The following is an 8,727-nucleotide window of genomic DNA, read 5'->3' on the forward strand; positions in this document are numbered from 1 at the left end:
AGAAGCCCATGATAAATCCCTTTGTCACTATTGAGCTCAGAATAACCAATTTCATTGAGTCCTGCAATTATCGTAAGTGGTATCACTAAACCATTACGAGTTTTATGGAACAAATCTTTTTATTCGTTTTTTAAAGTAGACCAACTTACATATTCAGCCATGTGCCTACAACCCCATGGGCTGGCTGCTGGGAAACATTGCATAGGTTATACTTATATACACAGCTTCAGTGCCTACAACCCGAAGGCTGGCAATGCTTATGAACATGTCTGATGTGAAGGAAAAGAAAACAGCAACTATGAAAAAATATGTATATCAAACAAAAGGACATATAGGAAACAGAAACCCCCCTCCCCCCACCCAAAAAAAGGAAAGAAGAAAAAAGGGAGGCCTGCACCGTGCTTCAACAGATGTTTAAAGGTGTCTTGTCCCAACCTTAGCGGTTACACCCGTGTCTGCATACTTTTCACCCTATGATCTTGCAATAGGGAAAGGCGTTCCATAGCTAGGGTCGACCATAATCGATGTAAACAGGCCGTGTGGTCTGGGTCTGTAGCAGTACCCCAGTGGGCTAAGATCGCCTGGCGAGCTGCGAGTAACGCTAAAGCCATCTGTCTGCTATGCAGTGACCGCAATGGGAACGTTATAGGGTTCGAAAGTCCCAGTAGAGCGCAAGCCGGTAAACGGGGGATCTCAGTCTCGAAGGCCGCATCTATGTCGTTTAACATCTGCTCCCAAAATCGTTCTAGTCTCGGACAGTGCCAAAGAAGATGTACTAAGGAACCGGTCAAGCCACAGCCCCGCCAACATTGCTCTGTATGGTTTTTGTCCCATTGGTTAATACAGGCGGGTGTGAGGTACCAATAGGATGCTACTTTAAACGCAGACTCTGTTCCAGCAGTATTGAAGGCAGTATGGTGAGCTCTGTAATAAACGTTATCCCATTCTTTGTTAGTGAGGGCCCAGCCCAATTCCACCTCCCATCACAACTGGCCTTTCGAGCGACTCCCTCTCGGGCTTGGTGCAAGTAGGATGTACAGGTCCGATGTCAAGTGCTTATCATCGTTCTTGCTTATTACCCATTTTTCGAAAGGTGTGAGTATTCGAGAGACATGTGATAGATATGCCGTTGAGGTAGCCCAATGGCACAATTGTAGGTAATAGAACTCATCTGTTCATGGTAAGTTGTAAACTTGGTGCAACTGCTCGAAGGGGGTGATGCCGTCCAGGTCAAATAGATAACCCAAGCCTTTACATTCCGCCTCTCTCCAACGCTGAGCGCAATTGGATTTACAGCCCGGAGGAAAGTCAGAGTTATTGATCATCGGAGTTATAGGGGAGGGGAAAGTTGTAAGGTCCCTCATGAGTGCCACTGAATCCCACACTTTCATTGGTGCCACAGTTACTGGAGAGGAATATAGGCCCCACGCCCACTCTTTGCGCCAAAGCCAGATCTCCCTCCAAACATTCGCTCCTGCGACTGCCTGATCCACGGAGGTCCAATGCTTTTCGGAAAGGTGGCGGTTCCACTCTAGTACATATCAAAGGTGGGCGGCCTGAAGATATCTGTGGACAAATGGCAAGTTCACTCCGCCCTCACTTTTGGGTTGAGCCAGTTGTGAAACCGATATACGTGCCTTCTTGCTACCCCAGATAAATTTGTTGATGGCTAGCTGTAAAGCTCGCATTGCTCTGGGTGGGGGGACCAGGGGCAGAATCTGAAATAAATATAAAATCCTCGGCAGTATCGTCATCTTTACTGCAGATATGCGCCCAAACCACGCCTAATTAAGTTTAGACCAACCATTCAGTGCTTTCTTAGTCTGATCCACCAGAGTCGAATAGTTCAGCTCCAGTGTACGAGAAAGTGAGGGGGCAAGGAGAATACCTCAAAAGGGCACAGGATCGCTAGTCCAGGTCAAAAGAAGGCTCTGCTGCAATTGGTCTACATGGGCCTGGGGTGAAGACAAGTTGAGCACCTGAGATTTAGTAAGATTAGCCTTAAAGCCTGAAATACGCCCAAAAGACTCCAGTTCTCTTATCAGCACAGGTAGAGATGTGAAGGCTCCGCAAGAGATAATATGACATCATCCGCATAGAGGCTCATCATATGGGTATCGCCTCTGAAACGGAAACCCCGGATATCTGAATGATCTCGTATTCTTTGAGCGAGATGGTTCCTATATAAAGCGAATTGGAGGGACGAAAGAGGACACCCCTGCCTCATGCCCCTAGCGATCGCAAAGGGGGCTGAGGACACTCCATTCACCCTAACAAAGGCCCGAGGTGTATGGTAAATGCATTGAACCCATTGGATAAAGCGAGTTCCAAACCCAAAGCTTCACAGTGTGTCAAACAAGTACCCCCAGCGTACTCTGTCGAACGCTTTTTCCACATCCATAGACAGAAGCACGGCCTCCTTATGAGAACGATGTACACTGTCCATGAGATGCAGAAGGTGCTTCGTATTGTCTCCGCCTGATCCGGGTCAATCAGACCCGCTATGAGTGGACTCAACTGTGCCGCCAGAATGCCTGCGAAGAGCTTCGCATTGATGTTGAGCAGCGAGATAGGGTGGTAAGAGCCAAAGCTTAGGATCTTTATGAGGCTTAAGTATAACTGAAATCACAGATTCGGACATAAAGTCCGTGACTGCCCCGCTATCTAAGAAGAAATTAAAAAGGCAAGTCAGGACAGGTGCCAATTAACTACAGTATGTTTTATAAAAAAGGGCAGGGTAGCCATCTGGCCCCAGGGATTTATCCAGCTTTAGACGAGAAATGGCTGCTATGACCTCATCCAGGTGAATGGGGTCCTCTAATTGCCCGGCCTGTGCCTCAGGGAGGCGGGTAAACCTGCTTGATTCCAGATAGGCCCCTGTCTCAGAGTTGCCCTGTGCCTCTTCACTATATATGTGGTAATTAGCCTTTTATGGGGCTCACCCTTATCTGTCCACTGGTTCTTAAACCAACAAAGAAGAGATTGGCACGGAAGCTGTAATATCAAAGAAATAAGTGTTCGAGGCATATGGGCTGCAGATGGTACATTATGAATAGATCGCCATCTGGTGTTGGGCTCGGATGATTGCACTTTGTTTTTCTCTTGGAGAGTCTTTTGTATCTTGGTGACTCCTCCCTTGGTTGGTAGTGCGCATGGGCATCGGCTCCATCCTTAGATTGTTTTTTTCCGCCATCGGGTTCGGATGAGGATCGAGACGCTCCAGATCAACTTCAGAGAAAAGTGATTTATCGGCGCGTATTCCCTTTCCAATTCGACGGTATTGTTATCGAACGCGTTTCATTTCCATTCCGACGCGTTGCAAATTCAAAATCGAAGAGAAAAAACTTGGATCTACGTCAACAAACAGGAGGCCTTTCTCGACGCAGTCAAGCCCGGAGTCCATGGAAAGGACTCCATTCAAAAAATGTCCAACGTGTGGTGCTAAGTTCCCACACAAGGACCTACACGAGGTGTGCAACCTCTGTCTATCGCCTGAACACGAATCCAGGGACTGCGAAGCCTGCGCAGCATTCTCCTCCAAGCTAACGATTAGAAATCGTCGAGCTCGAAGACACGAGGTTTCCAGAATGCAGTCGGAGGCGATCCCGGAGCTGTTCGGAGACGAGCAAATTGAGGAAGAAGAGGATCAGTCGGGGTCGGAAGGGGACCAGTCGGAGGTTGAAGAACTCATCGAGCAACAAACCGTGAGTGACGACGTCCCCTTACCGAAAAACCGACCCCGTGCGGTAACGACCCCGCCTTCGGGCCCGGTCAAACCGCAGAAAAAAGTTTCCGACGCCCCGCCCTCGGGCCCGGCAATGAAACCGAAACTGAAACCAAAACACTCGGACTCCCACCATGTCGGATCCGAGAAAAGGGCGACATCGACTTCGGCACCGAGGCTACATACAAGGGAAAGCTCGGTATCGAAACATTCCATGTCGAAACATAAATATGATTCGTCGTCCAAGATTCACTCGATACCCAGGAAGTCAGAATCGAGTAGACATTCGGTGCCGAAAACACCAAACACTGACGATCGAAAACATAAGCACCTTTCGGAACCAGGACCTTCGGTACCGATTCAGGAGCAACAGACAGATCCCAAACAAAAGATCTTGTTTATCGATCCGCAAACTGGCAAAGTAGTCACGAAGAAGAGAAAGAATGAACAGACAGAAGATAAATCTCTTCCTTCAAAAAAGAGAACAATGGGGACAAATATAACTCCTCCTGCTTCTCCTCGACCTAAAGTCACACCCTCTTCTCCTATTCCTCACACTAGGCCAAATATTCCTACACCTTCCACACCAAGACCATCTACACCTCAGTCTGATGTAGACAGTGATCTAGGGGAGGGAGAACCTCAAGGGGATGACGAAACCATCCCAGATGAGGATGACCCATGGGAAAATTATGACGTAGGGTCAGATGAGGACAACGACCCAGAGTTATATCCCTCAAAGCCTTCACCACCTGATGATAACACAGGGTTTGTGCAGCTCATTAATAGGGCAGCAAAATATCATAAAGTAGATATACATACAGAACCTCAAATAGAGGATTTCCTGTTAGAGACGCTACCTAATGCACAAAGAACATCAGGTACTCTTCCTATGTTGAAGGGTCTTCTCAGTCACACAGAAGAAATATTCAAAGACCCAGTGAGGGCTAGGGTGTTAAACCCAAGAATTGATAAAAAATATAAGGCGGCTCCAAAGGATCCAATATTTATTAAAGGGCATGTACCTCTAGACTCGCTGGTGGTCTCAAACGATCGTAAAAGAGCAAACTCATTATCTACAGGAGAGGCTCCTCCACCTGATAAAGAGTCAAAATTAATAGATGCATCAGGCAAAAGAGTAGCATCACAGGCGGCAAATAGCTGGCGTATAACCAATACACAGGCACTACTCGCACGTTATGACAGGGCACATTATGATGAATTAGAAAAACTCATCACACATCTCCCCAAAGAACATCAGAAAAAGGCAGATCAGTTAATACAGGAAGGTAAAATAATAACTAATACTTCCATTAAGTGCGCCCTAGACGCAGCAGACACTGCAGCAAGATCTATCAACACCAGTGTCATGTTAAGGAGACATGCATGGCTTAGAATCTCAGGATTCAAACAGGAAGTACAAACGGCCCTACTGAACAAACCATTTGATCAAAAGACACTGTTTGGTTCAAGCACAGATGAGACCTTAGAAAAAATGAAAAAAGATACAGAAACGGCTAAGTCAATGGGAGCATTGCAACAGCCAACACAAAGAGGTTCCTTTCGTAGATCCACCTATAGAGGGGGCTCAAAGAATACAGGAACAAATCAGCAATCCACCTCTTTCACACCAACATCACCCAGAGGTAATTCAAGAGGCAGTTACAGAGGTAACAACAACAAGGGTAGAGGCCGCAGAAATAATAACAACCGCAACGCCTCAACCCCAAAACAGTGACTTCATAGAACTCCCCCCAGATCACATAACACCGGTCGGGGGACGTCTATCACAGTTCCTACCTGTCTGGGAGAACATCACATCAGACAAGTGGGTGAGACAAATTATCCAACATGGTTATTGCCTGGAACTCACAGCTACCCCACCAAACATCCCCCCCAAACAGCGTCCAATGAGTCAAGACCATCTGACATTGTTAAGAGAAGAAGTACTAGCACTTCTACAAAAGCATGCAATAGAGAAGGTCCCAAAAGATCAACAAGGAACAGGAGTATACTCTCTATACTTCCTGATCCCCAAAAAGGACGGGTCCCTAAGACCAATATTAGACCTCAGACCTCTCAATGCTTACATAAACTCGGAGCATTTCCACATGGTCACGCTCCAACAAGTACTCCCTTTACTGAAGAAAGGGGACTTTCTTTCTACACTGGATCTAAAAGACGCTTACTTTCATATCCTAATTTACAAAGCCCACAGAAAATACCTAAGGTTTGTATTAGAAGGACAACACTATCAGTTCAAAGTCCTTCCGTTCGGTGTCACAACAGCACCGAGAGTTTTCACAAAATGCCTAGCTGTGGTGGCAGCACACCTAAGAAGACAACAAATACATGTCTTCCCATACTTGGACGATTGGCTAATAAAGGCCAAGTCAAAAGAAGAATGTCTTCACAATACACAGAAGACAATTCAATTGCTGCACCGCCTAGGGTTCACGGTGAATTACAAAAAATCACACCTGCAACCAAACCAGATTCAGCAATACCTGGGGGCTACGATAGACACAGAAAAGGCAATAGCATACCCCAACCCAATCAGGATACAAGCACGAGTGTTTATGCAACTATTAGGCATGATGTCCTCCTGCATACTGCTAATACCACATGCCAGACTACAAATGCGTCCACTACAGGAGTGTCTAGCGACACAGTGGAATCAGGCTCAAGGTCAGATTACAGATCTGGTGTTGGTAAACGACCGGACGTATCGCTCTCTGAAGTGGTGGAACACAGAAAACATTTCCAAGGGACGGTCGTTCCTAGAGCCAATTCCACAAGTGATAATAACAGCGGACGCATCGCTCTAAGGATGGGGAGCGCATATGGACAAATACACAGTGCAGGGGAAGTGGAGTGTGCAGCAAAAGAAACTGCACATCAACTACCTAGAACTATTAGCAGTATTTCTAGCACTAAAAGCTTTCCAAATGCAAATAACAGGCAAGGCAGTCCTGATCAGAACAGACAACATGACTGCAATGTATTATATTCAAAAACAGGGGGGGACACACTCTCTTCAACTATCCAAACTAGCACAGGACATTTGGAGATGGGCCATTCCTCAAAAGATCTATCTGTTAGCAGAACACCTACCAGGAGTTCAAAATCAGATAGCAGACATCCTAAGCAGACAGTCAGAACAAGTACACGAATGGGAGCTGCACGACCAAATACTGCAGCCATTCTTCCAAAAATGGGGGCAACCAGAGATAGATCTGTTTGCCAATCATCAGAACGCAAAATGCAAAAACTTCGCATCCAGGTACCCACACCAACGGTCCCAGGGCAATGCACTATGGATAAATTGGTCCAACAAATTTGCTTACGCGTTCCCTCCTCTACCACTAATTCCGTTACTGGTTCGGAAGCTGCAGCAACACTCAATGACAATGATACTAGTGGCACCCACGTGGGCAAGGCAGCCGTGGTTCACCACACTGCTACAACTCTCACAAGTACCACATCAAAAGCTAAGATTATTACCCATGCATCTTACACAGAACCATGGAGAAATAATGCACCCAGATCCCAAACAACTGAACCTAGCGATCTGGCTCCTGAGGTCATAGAGTTTGGATATTTAGATTTACCACCAGAATGTATGGAAATCATTAAACAAGCAAGACGTCCTACCACCAGAGCATGCTATGCAGCAAAATGGAAAAGGTTTGCTATACACTGTAACAGTAAGCACATCAACCCTCTGGACGCATCCACTAAACAAATCATTTGCTATTTACTACACTTGCAGCAATGTAACTTAGCATATACCTCTATAAGAGTTCATCTCGCAGCTATAGCGGCGTACCTACAAAACAGGCAACATCTTTCCCTGTTTAAAGTACCAGCAATTAAAGCTTTCATGGAAGGACTCAAAAGAGTCATTCCACCAAGAAGACCACCTTCCCCAGTCTGGAATCTCAACATAGTACTTACCAGACTAATGGGGCCACCCTTTGAACCTATGCATAGGTGTGAAATACAATTCCTCACATGGAAGGTGGCCTTCCTCATAGCTATCACGTCACTTAGAAGAGTAAGTGAGCTGCAGGCTTTTACAATTCAAGAACCATTTATGCAGTTACACCAAAATAAGGTGGTTCTTAGAACAAACCCAAAATTCTTACCAAAGGTAATTTCAGCATTCCACATCAATCAGTCAGTGGAATTACCGGTTTTCTTTCCAAAACCACAAACAGTAGCAGAAAGAGCCCTACATACATTAGATGTTAGAAGGGCCATATTGTACTATATAGAAAGAACACAAACTTTCAGAAAGACAAAACAGCTATTTGTTGCGTTTTCTCCAACACACAAAGGCAATCCCATCTCTAAAGCGGGCATTGCCAGATGGATTGTAAAATGCATTCAAATATGCTACTTAAAAGCAAAGAGAACATTAACTGTTCCTCCTAGAGCTCACTCTACACGTAAACTAGGAGCATCTATGGCATTTTTGGGAAACATTCCACTAGATGACATATGCAAAGCAGCTACCTGGGTTACACCGCACACCTTCACAAAACACTATTGTGTAGATGTGCACACAACACAACAAGCTAGAGTGGGACAAGCAGTATTAAAAACTTTATTTCAGACAGTTGCAACAGACCCGGGCGACCACCGCTAGGGAGAGAACTGCTGTATAGTCTATTCATAATGTACCATCTGCAGCCCATATGCCTCGAACGGAATATGCTACTTACCAGTATGCATCTGTTCTTGGCATAGAGGGCTGCAGAGTGGTACATGCCCTCCCAGCCTCCCCGGAAACCTGTGTCTGTTCCAACATTATCCTATTTAGATACACTTACATGGGCATTCTTATCTGTATTCTACTACACTACTCCATCTAACCCTACTATGGCAAAACAATCTAAGGATGGAGCCGATGCCCATGCGCACTACCAACCAAGGGAGGAGTCACCAAGATACAAAAGACTCTCCAAGAGAAAAACAAAGTGCAATCATCCGAGCCCAAC

This window comes from Lissotriton vulgaris, chromosome 12, assembly GCF_964263255.1.
Source record: "Lissotriton vulgaris chromosome 12, aLisVul1.2, whole genome shotgun sequence".
In the NCBI taxonomy this organism is placed as follows: Eukaryota; Metazoa; Chordata; class Amphibia; order Caudata; family Salamandridae; genus Lissotriton; species Lissotriton vulgaris.